This window comes from Erinaceus europaeus, chromosome 4, assembly GCF_950295315.1.
Source record: "Erinaceus europaeus chromosome 4, mEriEur2.1, whole genome shotgun sequence".
NCBI lineage: Eukaryota > Metazoa > Chordata > Mammalia > Eulipotyphla > Erinaceidae > Erinaceus > Erinaceus europaeus.
The window spans coordinates 148,762,067-148,778,645 of NC_080165.1; the positions used below are offsets into that span (position 1 = coordinate 148,762,067).

Sequence of the window (16,579 nt, forward strand, 5' to 3'; positions counted from 1 at the left end):
ACCTTAAAGCAAAAGGGCACAGCAGTCTGCAGTGATTCCATATGCACAGCAAGCAAGTAGAAAGTCCTAAAAAAAAAAAAAGCATAAAGTACTTAACCCAATAGTCTCTACTTAGACCTAGATAGCCTCCTCAGCTACTTTCTACTTCACTTCCCTCTATCACTCTAAGCCTAACCCTGTCAGACAAAGTAAGGACTACACAAGCTGCATAAGAGTGAGAGACCAGCACACTTTAATGATGGCTCTTTGGGTCACTGCCCGATCATCTGGAGCCCTAGCCAGGGAATCCTGGGATGCCCACATAGACATGATGGGTCTAGACCTCTAACAGACCCCTCCCTCCACCATCACTGGTCATCTCTCTCCATCAGGAGCATCACGAACGCTCTTGTGGGCCTCTACAGGACCTTGCCCTCAAAGCAGAATAACAGTGATAGAAATTGCCCCACTGTCCAAAAAGAGGCTGGATCAGCCTACTCTGCCACTCAGGGAAGACGGGTCCTGAAACGAGTGCAGCCTGGAACGTTCCCAGCTGTGACCATGGACTATGAGCTCAGACGGACAGGGACTCAGGGGTTACCCAGGCTCCTGTGCTGACTATGAACAGACATGGGCCACACATGCTATCAATGGGGTTTACAGTTAAGGGTATTTATACACTTTCCCTATATTTGGGAACTACTCTCTGCCCTGATCCAGCTTTCTGGTCCTATTCCCAACTCGGACAAAATCCACCCTGACAATACTCCTAGCCCACCCGCACAGTAGCTGTCCAACCCAGCTAAAAATTAGTAAAGCCACAGCCACCTTGGAATATACCTACAGTAGACTTCCTAGCTTCTTCCAACATGAAGACTCAAATCTGATCTGCTAAACTCCTACCTTTAGGTTCCTGATTATTATGCTTCTCAGCCACCAAGTTGCAGATGCTACTATGGCACCAACCTGACTTCCCTGGGCAGATGACCTGACCAATGAGCCTGGAACCCCACCTCTCCAGAGGCAGAATAATCAGGGATAAAATTAACCACTTCTAGACAAAGACCTATGTTGGCTGAAAAAGGCTTGTGCAGACACTTGAAGTCTCAAGCATGAATGAGAACTCGCACTCATGCAACTATTGTCTTGTAAACCATTATCTTCCTAACAGAAAATTAAAAACTCGTTTCCTTGACTTGACCTGGAGAACTCCAAAGAAACACCAAGTTCAACATTTTGATTTTTAATGATTCTCTGGACACAGTCACAAAATAGAGAAATTCACTCTATCACTTGTGTAAAAACCTTTACCAAGTTCATACTACCTACCATAACAGCACTGTGTTTTGTTTTGTCTTCCTGCTGATAAAAGATATTTTCCTACAAAATGAAATCAAAAGCTTTCTAAAAATCAAAATCCAGATGCCTGGGCTGCATTAACTCAGAGGGTCATAGACTATGGGAATTATATTTTTACTGTTGAAGAGAAACTTTAAAGTTTTATACAAGCATGTCTTACGTTCTTCAGTGATAATTTAACAACTCGGAATTGTTTGGTTAAGTGTAGGTCAGGGTTATTATTCATAATGAAATCATTTCATATTATACAATATTAGAAATATTTTAAAATTGTCAAGAATTACTTAAGAGTTTCCTTATATTCAGCTATCCAATAGTCTAAGTAGTTTTTTTTAAACATGAGAAACTATAACTTTACAGTTGAGAGTCATTAAACGCAATTTTTAGTCAAAAATCAAAATGATTATACAGCTTGTATTTTTAAGATCAGAAAGATGAGCGTGGTTAAACATTTTTGGTAACAGAAAGACTAAAATGTATTTTCCCTTAATGCGCCGAGTGACTCCAACTGCATAATGAAGTACTGATATTTATTTATTCAGTGTTGATGTGACACTGCTAATATAACTCTGAAGAGAGTAATTCCTAATGCTGCTTCTATCTCTACACCTAAGGGCAAGGCCCACAGAAGCCATGGTTTTCATCCCATTAAAGGGTTTGTCCCTCAAGGCCAGGTGGTGGTGCATCTGGCTGAGCGCACATGTTACAAGGCACAAGGACCCAGGTTTGAGCCCCTGGTCCCCACCTGCAGGAAGAAAACTGCAAGTGGTGAAGCAATGTTGCAGGTGTCTCTCTTTCCCTTTCTTGGATGGGTTTCTCTTTTTTTTTAAATATTTATTTATTCCCTTTTGTTGCCCTAGTTGTTTTATTGTTGTAGTTATTATTATTGTTATTGATGTTGTTGTTGGATAGGACAGAGAGAAATGGAGAGAGGAGGGGAAGACTGAGAGGGGGAGAGAAAGACAGACACCTGCAGACCTGCTTCACCGCCTGTGAAGCGACTCCCCTGCAGGTGGGGAGCCGGGGGCTTGAACCGGGGCTTATGCCGGTCCTTGTGCTTTGCGCCACGTGCACTTAACCCGCTGCGCTACAGCCCGACTCCCTCTCTTTCCTTTTCTATCACTCCCTTCTCTCTCAATTTCTTGCTCTCTCTATCTAATATATAAATAAAGATAATAAAAATTAATGAGTTGGATATTTTTAAAAGGGGGTTTTCCCTAACACGTAGGACACGATGCAGCAGAATCAGCATATAGTATTACAACTTATTCCTTGAGTAAGCCAATGCGTAGGCAGTAGAGGTGACCGTGTGTAAAACACACATGCTTCCTAGCTGCCACTCACATCATGTTTGCTACTAGATATAAGTGACATCACAATTTTGAGCCGCTTATGATTCACATGTTGGCGACAGATGTATGATTTTAGAAGACAGCTATCGAAACTTGTGCACATGTCTAAGTTTGATCGAAGTGTCTGAGAATAGTCAGTGTATCAGTCCTCCTAGAACAGAGTGCCTTACCATCTAGTCTGGTGCTTTCTCTATATAACAAATAAACAGGATAGGGACCGGGTGGTGGTGCACCTGGTTGAAGCACATGTTGCAATGCACAAGGACCCAGGTTCGAGTCCTCAGACCCCACCTGAAAACTTTGTAAGTGGGAAAGGCAGTGTAGCAGGTGCAATCTCTATCTCTCTCCTCTACCACCACCACCTCTCTGCCTTTCTCTCTCTTTCGACTCCAGGGTTATCACTGGCGCTCGGTGTGAGCACTACAGATCCACTGCTCCTAGAGGCCAATTTTCCCCCCATTTTTATTGGATAGGATAGAGAGAAATTGAGAGAGGAAGGGGAGATAGAGAAAGGGAGAGAAAGACAGACACCTGAAGACTTGCTTCACTGCCACTTCAAGACCTTTTTGTTTTTAATAACAACTCTGAAAATTCTATAGAGTTGAGACTAAAAACACTAGAGAACGATATTCCAGATGCACTTTTTAAGGGAAAATCTTTGTAAGAAATATTTGACTTATTTATTAATGACAAAGATAGGAGGAAAGAGAGAAAGAACCAGACATCACTCTGGTAAATGTGCTGCTGGGGACTGAACTCAGGACCTCATGCTTGAGAGTCCAATGCTTTATCCACTGTGCCATCTATTCAAAGCCAACTGAAAATTCCTGATACATAAGTAAGGTCCAAGAATACTCAACAAATTTTAAGTATATATTCATAGACTAAATTTCAGATAAGCATAAACAGCAAAGAGAGAAAACATAGCTAAAATTCTACGGAGTCACAATAATGCTTCACACACACACCAGCCTCTCAAGAGTTCAACTATTTTAATAAATACAAAATAGCATACCATTGTATGATCATGAGTTTTTGACTAACAAGAAAATATAGCAGTATAAATGGAAAATGTAAAAATGCAAAATTTTGATCATATAGCATAGTTTAAAAAGAACTACAGCTATTCCTTGCCTATTTTGCATAAATATAACTGCAATTGTTATTTTTCTGAAACTAATGTTCATAATAAAGACTTTCATTTTACATTCATGTTTTACCATTTAAGTATATTTCAATATAATTGCCCTTAACCATATAAAAACTCTGATATTATACCCAAATCTACTAATATTTATGTACAAGTCATCCTCTTAATTTCATCAGCATTGTTTTCCACAATTAATGAGTAAAGCAAATGACTAATATAGAAGATTATCACCATATCTCATATAAACATCACAGAGAAAATTCCCCACAATGTCACAATTGGGCTTTGCATCTAATAACTTAGTAGCTTTCTCAAGTTACACAGAATTGACCCAAAATATAAAATACTGTTTTCAAAACATCAAGGAAAAATGACCAATCACTCAAATAGTTTATTATGCCTAAAAGTAATTATGTACAGCGCTTCAAGAGGTGAATACTAGACTATGTTGAGGGCATGAATCCTGCAGTATATTCCTGTTCAGTCACTCCACTAAGCAGTTGCTTAACCTTGGAAAAAATATTTACCCTTCAAAGTGCTTGAATGTTCTCATCTATAAGATGAAGAAACTGAGCTATCTTATGGGAAAGGTGGTGTCAAAGTACAGGATTCCAAAATCGATAATAAGTTTACATCATTTGGAGTAAGAGACAGGGTTTAGTATACTGTAGTTACATCTCTTTCTTTGGTTGAAGCAACTGGCATGTGTTTAGTCAAGGTTGTTGTCATCACACTATGTAAGAAACTCAAGGATATTTGATGCTATTTAGTTTTCCTGATGGGAAAAAAAATGTGTTTCAATTGGATTATGACATACTTCTGCATCTTACTCCTGCAAGACAGCAACAGTCCCCTGTCTGTCAGCTATGCCAATAAAAGTGATAAATGTTTCCAGTGATTAAGATATTTGTCAATAATAGAAAAGGGCTTCAAACTCATAAATTCTTCACCAATAATTTCACACTAGTGCAGGAATGTATAATCTATTTAAAAACACTGAAAAATGAGAATAAAGAAAAATTATTCTATTTTTTCTAGATTACAGAGATAAATTTACATCCAACTGCACTAATGTCCTAGAAAACTCTCACTCAAATAATAACAATAAATAATTAGCTATTTCACTGTTCCCAATGAGACAGTTGTTTGTCATCTTTTATTTACTTTTCCTATGAAGTTTTAAATGTAAAAAGTATCAGGCTTGCTGACATCACAAATCCAAACACTAATACTGATATATTCACAGAATAGTAGTTACAGTTTATGGGCCATTGTCCTGTTTCCAGAGAACACGAGGAAAAAGTTGTACCTTCAGGTCACACAGATAGTCTTTTTTTTTTCCCCTCAAATCACTGGACTGGGTTCACGAAATATGAGACAGCTGTCACACATAAATAAGTACTTTTGCTTCTCGGCTTTTTGGCTAAGATCAAGTGTAGCATCTGCTTTTATCGGTTGAGCACAAATAAGTACTTTTAAATAAGTATCAGTTCTTACTCCTATAACTGTTGCTTGCTCACTCCATCCATCACAAAGTATCCTTCGGGGGCCAGGTGGTGGAGCGCCAGGTTAAGTGCACACATCACAGTGCACAAGAACACTGTGCACAAAGGATTCCTCCACCATCACTGGGTCACCAATCACCCCAGGGTTACCTCTTCACGCCCCTCTACAGAGTCCTTGGTTTGGCTAAACGAGCCTGTGGGTCTGCTTCTGGATTCTGCTTGAGAGACCTTCTGTCTTTATCATCACTTTGGGTTCGCTTGTGTTGCTTGCGACGTGTTCTGTTTGCACGTCCACTGTTGGCTGGGCACCCCGCCTCCGGGACATTGGTTTGGTCTCCCCGCCTCTGCCTCCGGGACATTTGGTTTAGTCCTCGCTGGTTTGCACTTCATCCTTCTCATCCTTCTCCCCGCCCCCTATCATACGTATTTCCTTTGTTCCTGACTCTTCCACAGGAGGAGAGAGATGCAGGACAGAACTGTATTGTGATTAGAAGAGATTAGTTTTTTGAACTACATCCCCGCTCGTGAATAAAGATTGAACTGCATTCTCAGCTCAGCCATGAGTCCCTGGTCGTCTCTGTCTCCCGCCCGCGAAGCTAATCTGGCACTAGCCCACAGCTAGTTTAAATTTCATCCTGTACTTTGCTTTCCCTTTCTTTAAATCTTCAGTTTCTCATAGATGGAATGGAAGTTAAGCTTGAATGTTATCTTAACATTATCTTGTTATATCATTTCTTCACAAGGACACATTTATCCACATCACACCTATACTTATGTATGTAAATGAGTATTCAAGGTGTGTGAAATACTATATGTACATATTACTGCCATAGCAGTAAAATGTAAGAATCAATTAGCAAATTTTCAAATAGAATGCATTTCACAGTGATGTTTTATGATAGGATTCCCAAGGGGGAGCCTTTTCAGCAAATATAGTGGAGGATAATAGGCTAAAGTAGTAATATTCAAGCTGTAGCAGATCTTTAGGAAAACAGTGCTCTCCTCAGCTTTCACTGAAAAACTAAATAAACAATCTACAAGCAGCAGGGCAGTCTTCCCCTGGAAGTAGGTGGTATAGATGTTTTATGGAGTCTAACATATACTATTAAGCATGGATGGTGAATAATTCATATATTCTATCAAAAGAGCCAAGCAACTGGGACCAATATTCTCACTGCTAAAATTTTCATTTGGTTCTGTGTTGTCGTTTGCAATCGCAGAATATCTGGTATAAGTGAGTAGAAGGCTGACCAGAAAGTTATAAAAAAAAAAAATGAATTAAGCAGGTTATAAGCCAATGTTCACACATTTCTCTAGACTTGAAAAAAACATATGCAAAACACTTTTAAAGAGTTACTTTATGTCTGCCCTTATAATTTAAGTCATGTGTCGACAAAATGTTGCGGCGATTTTTTTTATTTTAAATGACTCTTTGTGTTAAAAAAAAAATGGTGATACAAAAGAGAAAAGAATGAATACCAAGTTATCTCACTCACAGGTGGAACTCAGGAAACAGGACAGAAAGGGAAACACAAAGTAAAACTTAGACCGGATTAAGTGTATTGCACCAAAGTAAAGGTCTCTGAGGACGGAGGGCGGGACCTGGGGTGTTTCGGTTCTGGTAGACAGTCATGGAAAAGGCCCTAAATTGGAGGGGGACGATGTTTTGCAGACACCTATCACAGGGAGATGAGAAATGGTACCTACATGTCAGCCACAATACTGTAAACCTCTAGCCTCCCCCAATAAAATATTATCAATAAATAAATGTAACGTTTTCTTTTACTTCTTTGTTCAGGAAGGCAGCTATGCTAGGATGAACTCAATAGGTTCAGAAGAAGCATGTCTACACCTTCTTCTCAGCACGTCGAAGAAACTCTGAAAGAAGTGAAGGTTGTCTATTTATTAACAGAGCACAGTTAATATTCTGTGATAGTAAAAAACTGGAACATGACACTACCCCTTGCTCAACACAGCTATGTCACAATTAAGACACAACTAAGACAGGTCTCTGAGAGGAAGATTCCATAAAAAGTGAATGCTACCAGGAGTCGGGCGGTAGCGCAGCGGGTTAAGCGCATGTAGTGAAAAGCTCAAGAAGCAGCGTATGGATCCCGGTTCGAGCACCCGGCTCCCCACCTGTAGGGGAGTCACTACACAGGCGGTGAAGCAGGTCTGCAGGTGCCTGTCTTTCTCTCCTCCTCTCTGTCTATCCCTCCTCTCTCCATTTCTCTCTGTTCTATCCTACAATGATGACATCAATAACAACAAAGACAACAAAATGGAATTAATAAAAAATTTTAAAAAATGAATGCTATAATTTCTGCAATAATTTCAGGCTCATGAAAATTAATGATTTTTTAAAATTATGATTACTTTTTTCAAAAGACCACAAAGAATAATTTGTTATATTTGTAAAACTATATTGAAAGGTTATTGTATCACACAACTAATATATAATAATAACACATCTTATATACACTATGAAACATCACACAGCTTATAAACAAAAGATGAAAGGGGCCAGGCAGGTGACGCACCTGGTTAAGTGCACACGTGACAGTCTGCACGGAGCCAGGTTCGTGCCCCTGGTCCACCACCTACAGGGGGAAAAGCTTCTCTCTCCCTATCTCCCCCTCCCCTCTCAATTTCTCTTTGTCTTATCCAGTAATAACAAAATAAAATAAAACTTAAAAAATAGATGAATAAAAAAGATGGGACTGGCAATATAGCCTACTTGGATGGGTAAGTGAATCGGCTTTGTCACCAGCTAGATACAGAGTCAGCCCTGCCCGCAGAGCACTGAGGGAGGACTGAGGACTACAGTGTCTTTCTTTCTGTCCAGATAAGAAAAAGAAAAAAAAAGTCAGCCTGAAGTGGTGATGCCCCAGTAACTACCAAAACTTTGCTACATGAATGGAACTGGAGGAAATCATACAAAGTGAAGCAAATCAGAGGAACAGATAGGTTGAAAAATACACAAACCTTTAGCCTAGGGGGCCAGCACACGTGGTGCAAAGCGCAAGGACCAGAGTAAGGATCCTGGTTCGAGCCCCAGGCTCCCCACCTGCAGGGGAGTCGCTTCACAGGCGGTGAAGCAGGTCTGCAGGTGTCTGTCTTTCTCTCCCTCTCTCTGTCTTCCCCTCCTCTCTCCATTTCTCTCTGTCCTATCCAACAACGAACGACATCAACAATAACAATCAAAACCATAACAAGGCTGCAACAAGGGCAAGAAAAAGGAAAAAAAAAAAAAAAAGGTCTCCAGGAGCAGTGGATTCAAGGTGCAGGACTGAGCCCCAGCAATAACCCTCAAGCGAAAAAAAAAAAAAAAAATTTAGCCTGGCAAAGTGAAAGGATTTTCAAGGTTGGGGGCACGGACGGCGCACCTGGTTAAGCGCACATATCACCATGCGCAAGGACCCGGGTTCGAGGCCCCATCTGTAGTTGGGATGCTTTCCTAGCAGTGAAGCAGGTCTTCCCCTCTGCTCTCAGTTTCTCTCTGTCCTAGTCAATAAAATGCATAAAAGGGGGAGGGGGCCGCTGGGAGCAGTGGGCTGGCACTGAGCCCCAGCGATAACCCTGGAGGCAAAATAATAATATCAATAAAGGAATTTTAAGGAGAAAGAGGGTGCGATCCAATCCCCTGAGGCAATAATATATTCGTAAAGCAAAATTCTCTAAATAAAACAAAAGAAAAATTATACATCAGATGCGAAAAAAAAGATATTTCTCTGAAACTACCGAATAGGAAGTTACTCTTTGATTTCCATTGTCTTGGTTTCCATTATAATCTGTGAAAAAAATTAAACAAAAATATTCTTTCATAAATTTGAAAAAATTGCCATATTCAAATCATAGATAATTAAAAAACACATTTACTTGATTATTTATTTATCGATGTATTTATTTATTTTGCCTCTGGGGTTATGGCTGGGGCTAAGTAGCTGCATTACAAATCCACTGCTCCTGGATACTATTTTTTTCCTTTTTTGTTGTTCTTGTTTTTTGTTGTTGTTGTTATCATTGTTGTTATTGTTGTTGTCGGATAGGGCAGAGAGAAATGGAGAGAGAAGAGAGAGACAGATAAGGGGAGAGAAAGACAGACACCTGCAGACCCACTTCATGGCCTGTGAAGCGATCCCCCTTCAGGTGGGAGCCGGCGGCTCGAACTCGGATCCTTACACCGGTCCTCACGCTTTGTGCCACCTTCGCATAACCCGCTGAGCTCCCGCCTGACCCCCATCAATTTATTTTTATGAGAGAGCATCAGAGTAACTGGCATATGTAGCATCTGAAATCAAAGCTGATAGTAACACTCTACCGCTGAGCCAACTTTCTGATTCTAAGAAAATAATATTTTACATGCATAACATTCCCCAAGAAGTAGAAACGCAAAGCAGAAATTGACTGAGTTTGGAGTATAGCACCAAAGTAAGAAAGCAGAAGTACACTAGAGTTTGCAGTGAGTACCTCCCTAATACTTCCTCCCCACTTTTCCAAGCTTTGGGTCCATGATTGCTCAACAATTTGTTTGGCTTTGTATGTTAACTCTCTTTTCAATCACCAGGTTCCAGGTGTCATCAGGATGCCGGCCAGACTTCCCTGGATTGAAGACCCCACCAATGTGTCCTGGAGCTCCGCTTCCCCAGAGACCCACCCTAGTAGGGAAAGAGAGAGACAGACTGGGAGTATGGACCGACCAGTCAACGCCCATGTTCAGCGGGGAAGCAGTGACAGAAGCCAGACCTTCCACCTTCTGCATCCCACAATGACCCTGGGTCCATGCTCCCAGAGGGCTAGAGAATGGGAAAGCTATCAGGGGAGGGGGTGGGATATGGAGATTGGGTGGTGGGAATTGTGTGGAGTTGTACCCCTCCTACCCTATGGTTTTGTTAATTAATCCTTTCTTAAATAAAAAAAAAAATTTAAAAAAAAGAAAAAGAAAATAATATTTTAAAACCTGCTTTCCTATCTCTTTGCACTTCCACCGGACGCCTAAGCAATACTCCGTCAAGCATGCCATTGATCACGTGTACCCATTCCGCTCCGACTACCTTAGACCTAACCCTTCTTCCTCACCTGGATCAATCTAAATCGTTTCTTATCACGTCTCAAGCCTCCACCTCCCCTTACAGTAGCGAAGTTTCACAAGTGGAAAAGCAGGTCTGCATGCCTGTCTGTCTGCCTATCTGTGTCTGTCTGTCTGTCTGTCTCCCCTCCTTCTCTTCAATTTCTCTCTGTCAAGTAAAATAGAGAAGAAAGAAAAAAAAAAAAAAAAGGAAAAGTCTGCCGCTGGGAGCAATAGATTAGTTGGCACCACACCCCAACAACAACCCTGGTGGCAAAACAAACTAAATACAATCTTTTTCATAATCATCACGCTGCCTTCCCAGCTGCACCTGTATCATTCTTATTTGGTAACACACTCTGGTTTGATTTCACTATGCTAATAATTACTTTGCACTTAAGCTTTTCACTGGTTTTCAGTTCTTGTGTTTATTTCTTGTATTTATTAATAATATCTACAATTACTGAACAATTCTACCATTTAAAATAAACTGTTTCCTACCTGGGAACAAAATGACTATGGCAAACCAGAATAGGGGTTACTTAACAATGAACTTTACATCATTCCTAGTTCTTTGTAACAATCTAGTATCATGATTTTAGGAGAACAAATCAGGGGAATTATAACAAAGCAATGCAAATTACTTTAAATTGGAAATTAAGTACAAAAAGAAAAAAGAAAAAGAGTTGACAATCTAAAAAAAAAAAAAAAAAAAGAAGTGTTGTCTTCACAGCCGGCAAAAGCATTTCCAGTCGGGAGGGGAAATTCTTTGGAATAAAATGTCTTACCAAGCTGTAGGGAGCGATACTTTGGCAGAAGTAGAAGCCAAACCAGCAGAACAGTAAGGCTTTGTAGAAGTAGGAAAATTGGATTTCCTTTGTAGTTTGAAAATGAGATTCCATTTTTGCTTGGCAAAAGAGAAAAGGAACATTAGATTGGATGATGAGTGAAGAGAAGGAGAGGAAGTAGTGCAGTGCTAAGAAGCTGGAACCAAATTAAATTCTTGAGAGATGTTTTAGACGCAAGGTTGACTTAATTTCCAATTTAAAGTAATTTGCATTGCTTTGTTATAATTCCCCTGCTTTGCTCTCCGAAAATCATCAGCAAAGTTTATTGCTCTTGAGAATAATTGGTTTAAATGGTTGTGGTCATTGATGAAGATACTTATTCTGCCTCTAAATTGATGCTTTGAGAAAAGAAAAACTTCTCCAGGATAAGCAGAAATCCTTCTATGAGATGACCTTGAACATAAAACTTTTTGCCATCCATCAAATTTCTTTTTCTTTTTCCATTTTTGTTTGCCCCCATGGTTATACCTGAGCTCCAGTGACTGCATTATGAATCCACTGTAACTGGAGGCCTCCCCCCGCCCCATTTTATTGGATGGGACAGAGAGAAACTGAGAGAGGAGGGGGAGGTAGAGAGAGAAGGATAGACACCTGCAGACTTGCTTCACTGTGCTTGAAGCATCCACCCTACAGGTGGGGAGCCAGGAATCAAACCTGAATCCTTGTGCTTAGTACTGTGTGTGTTTTTTTTTTTTTTTTTTTTTTCCCTCCAGGGTTATTGCTGGGCTCGGTGCCTGCACCATGAATCTGCCACTCCTGGAGGCCATTTTTCCCCCTTTTTGTTGTCCTTGTTGTTGTAGCCTCTTGTGGTTATTATTATTGCCATTGTTGATGTTGTTCATTGTTGGATAGGACAGAGAAATGGAGAGAGGAGGGGAAGACAGAGAGGGGGGGAGAAAGACAGACACCTACAGACCTGCTTCACCGCCTGTGAAGCGACTCCCCTGCAGGTGGGGAGCCGGGGGCTCCGACTGGGATTCTTACGCAGGTCCCTGCGCTTTGTGCCACATGCGCTTAAACCCATTGCGCCACCGCCCCACCCCCATACTGTGTGTTCTTAACTGGGTTGCATACCACACCAGCCCCCTTATCAAATTTCTTTGTGGTATGTAGAAACCCTGGAAAGAAAGTTGAGTCTTCATGAGACAAAGTAAGAGAAGCTAAAACCTGTTTTATTTGAATATACTGTTGATGTCTATGTTGCTTTATAGGTTTAAGAGATTTGGCAAGTCCTACATTTCCTGCAACTAAATACTATATGCTTTTGTTTCTTATCATTGAAATATTTTTCAATAGGCATCTTGAGAGCAAATAACTAAAAGTACTACCCAAATAAAATTACCCAAAATTAAGAAACATTCAAAGGGAAAAGTGCTTGAGCTATATACAGACTCATTCATTTTTTTTAAGTGTAGAAAGATAAAGATTAGAAAGACATTTACCAAAATGTTAACATTTAACATTTGTTGTGCACAAATCATCAACAAGACCAATTTCATTAAATAGGTAACATATATTCATGTCAGTAAGCTATTATTCTAAGAGATGAAGTTAGTCAAAGATGAAATAATTTGAAATGAAAAGTCGCAACTTAATCATTGAAAGGTTTTAGAAAATTTAAATGGTAGTATTTTCAATTACTTTTCAAATTTAAATTACTGTTCTTTTAGACTTCAAAGCAAAGTGTTTTTTTGTGTGTGTTCTCTTTCCCTTATGCAGTCCTCTGTACACAAATAATAAAAAGTACTAATGATGTGTCTTGGCTGGTTTTTCAACATTTCAAAGTTATGTCAATCTTAAAATGTAAGGGGGAAAAATTCTCCCTTACTAAAATGGGAATACTTATATAACCACTCAAAAGTATTGGTTTAAAAACCGCATTATGATTGCTAAAATGTTAAAATAAATGACGCAGATTACTACAGAGCTAAAAGTTATAGTGCAAAATAAGGGTGAAGTAGTGAGATTAGTGACCATTAATTATAGGAATGAGAATTTGAATTTGTCTAGACATGCTCTGCATGGTTTGTATAACTCTTTAAGACCATATCAAACCCAAATGAAATGAAAACAAGTTACACTTAAGTTTCTGTTTCATGATTACACAAATCATTTGTTTTTGTGTGTTTTCCATGTGCCCATTATGACTTATGTTTTCCATAACTGAAAAATACTCCTGATTTTATATGTGGAAATAGTATGGTCTGTTTCAACATGCCAACATATGGTTGGAAATTAAGAGTATATTGCAAGCAATAGCATTCAAAAGGTTAATTATGACCAAATAGCATAGAAGTGGTGAAACATAGCAAAATGGATGTCAAATCCACTAAAATTAGACCTAGGCCTCCATTCTTAGTACTAATTTTTAAATCAAATGTGATAAAAACACAAAAGGGTAAGTTCATTCTAAAAAAAAAAAAATCATTCTTTTGCATAGGATCCATTTCTTTAAATATCAACATTCTGATTTTATTTAAAGCCAATTTAATCTTTCATCCAGTCTTCATTAATTGTGGTTTGTTATAATGAACAAATAGAGGTAAGCATCCAGTATAATAGATCAGATACAAAATCTATCCATAGAGTATAATTCAAATGTTTTCACTCTTTTCTCACAATTAAATTCTGATGATAGAACTACATTTTTGAAGTTCCTAATAACAGACACAAAACATGAATATACTTAAAGAATCAGGTTATAACAATGTACTGGTTAAGTTTTCCTACTTTTTCTTTCTTTGCATATATATATATTTTCATTTTACTGTGGTTTGGGGGGGGTTAATAGTTTACAGTGTGGTTGCTGACACGTTTTTTCTACTTTCCAACCCAATGAATTTGTGAATCATAAAATAACACCCACATTAGATATTCCTGTATAAAAATGCAGTAAAGATAGTTCACAGTACGTGATGTACCTAAATCTTGTCATTAAAAAAAAATAGACGCTACACAATACTATTTCTTATTAATCTTAGAAATAGCATCGTGTAGCTTTAAAAAGTATGAATGTCCACAAAATCAAACATAAACTATCTGTTCCAGATGTTGCTTAAAATGGAAACAGAAATAACTGATTAGGCAGCTTTTATATAGATCCACAGCTATGATAATGCAATTGTTGATAATTAAAAAAAAAAAAAGCAAATTATGTCCTAAAACAAAGAAGTAGAGAATCAGTTATCCCTTAGTCTATTTGAAGTTCTTTCTAAATGTTCCTAAGAAGGAAGGATGCCTTCCTCCTGTTGCTCATTTATACTGGTAATTCTATATGACAGATGGTGGCCTTATCTCTGTGTTTCAGCTAAAAAGATTTCTATTAAGGCTAAACAAGTGTGAAGAGTGCTAATTTCTTGCAGCAGGCAAACATGAATGAACTCCTAGAATGAATGTAAGTGTCCAACGTCACCATATGGTTATGGTCTGCAGCATGCCAATAAAATGGACTGAAAAGTAGCCAGCATGTTTGAATCCTGTCCTATGTTTTATGTTTCATCATTAGGTACTCAATCAAAGAGCAGCTACAGAGCAGGACTGAGCCTAAAAGTTGAGAAACATAATCAGATGAATTGTTTGAAGAGTAAGATGTGAAGAAAGATTAATTGTGAGTAAATGCCAAAGCATAATATATTTGCATTTCAGTATCTCTCACCACTGTTTTGAGGTTCTTGCCATCTGCCTGCCCCCTACTATTCCTCTGTTTTACAATCCACTAAGAAGGACTGATGATTCATTGTTGCTCTGGACACGCCAGTTTGAACTGTCCTGTTAAGTATGTGTTTCAAGTTCTCAAAACATTTCCAACTTCAGAAGTTTGAAAAGCATACATTTATGCAAACCCTTAGATCTGCCTTAGGTTACAAGGTTTCTTAAACATACTCAAACTATGGGAATTATTAATAGCTTCTAGTTTCAAGAGAGTTTTTTTAAAAACTTATAAAATAACTTTTAAAAGCCTACAAAGAGTAAATTAGGCATCATCCACCATCGTAGTTTAATTAACTTCAATTTTGAAGGAAGCCCTGTTTGGACATGGTAACTTAGTTGCTTGAGGCTTGACTATGATATAGTTTCTTCTAGATTTGCTACACTACTTTACCTGGGGGTGATGATATAGGATCCCACCAACCACATATAACTTCATTCTTCAAGTCTGGTCTTCATATCACTTGTCTTGAATATAATATGAATACTAAATATGCATTAGCAGCTGAGCATCGCCACAGTTAACAAGGCGTTAACAAGTTAAGGCAAACATTTTATATATGCCATCGAAATGAACATTAAGAATTAAGCATCCTCATTATGACCAAAATGAATGAGTATTTTGAGACTTAGGACTCTAAAATGTTCATTTCGGGAGTCAGGCAGTAGCGTAGAGGGTTAAGCGCAGGTGGCACAAAGGAAAGGACCGGTGGAAGGATCCCAGTTCGAAACTGTGGCTCCCCAACTGCAGGGGAGTCGCTTCACAAGCAGTGAAGCAGGTCTGCAGGTGTCTCTCTTTCTCTCCCCCCTCTGTGTCTCTCTTTCTCTCCCGCTCTCTGTCTTCTCCCCCTCCATTTCTCTCTGTCCTATCCAATAATGACAATAACTACAATAATAATAAAATAAAATATTTTTCTTTTTTAAATTTTTATTATCTATTTATTTATGGAATATAGACAGCCAGAAATCAAGAGGGAAGGGAGAGGTAGAGAGGAAGAGAGACAGAGACACCTGCAGCCCTGCTTCACCACTCATAAACTGTTCCCCCTGCAGGGGAATAGAGTGATTTCTAAACCCTTTATGTATAGTCTGTTCTGTATTTATAATTCTCCATATGCTACCCCAGTATTCAACTTATCTTCCACTCTTGATCTGTACAATTTTATTTTATTTTTATTTTATTTTATTTTATTTTTTTTTAATAATGTGACCGATCTGTACAATTTTAAAAAAAGATTTTATTTACTTATTACTGAGAAAGATAGTAGGAGAGAGAGAAAGAACCAAACATCACTCTGGTACATGTGCTGCTGGGGACCGAACTCAGGACCTCATGTTTGAGAATCCAGTGCTTTATCCACTGAGCCATCTCCCAGACCACAATCTGTACAAATCTTTAAATAAAATTTTAATCTATTTGTGCTGGCATTAATAATCTTTATCTTCTTAAGTTTATTATTATATTTCACCTATTCATATAAATACTATCTCTTTAGACTTAAAATTCCATAAAATGTATGTTTTAAGATAGTTCATATCTATCATATAGTACCACAGATCAACAGAATAATAATATACATTATGCAATACATTCAACACTTTAACATAAA

General features: G+C 38.6%; 1 protein-coding gene and 1 pseudogene across 5 annotated transcripts in view; one reads left to right on the plus strand and one right to left on the minus strand.

Annotated features, from left to right (window-relative positions):
- GRIK2 (glutamate ionotropic receptor kainate type subunit 2) overlaps nucleotides 1-16,579 on the minus strand; it is a 653,698-nt gene that overhangs the window by 545,531 nt on the left and 91,588 nt on the right. The window lies entirely within an intron of this gene.
- On the plus strand, nucleotides 5,244-5,365 carry LOC132538372 (U2 spliceosomal RNA; annotated as a pseudogene).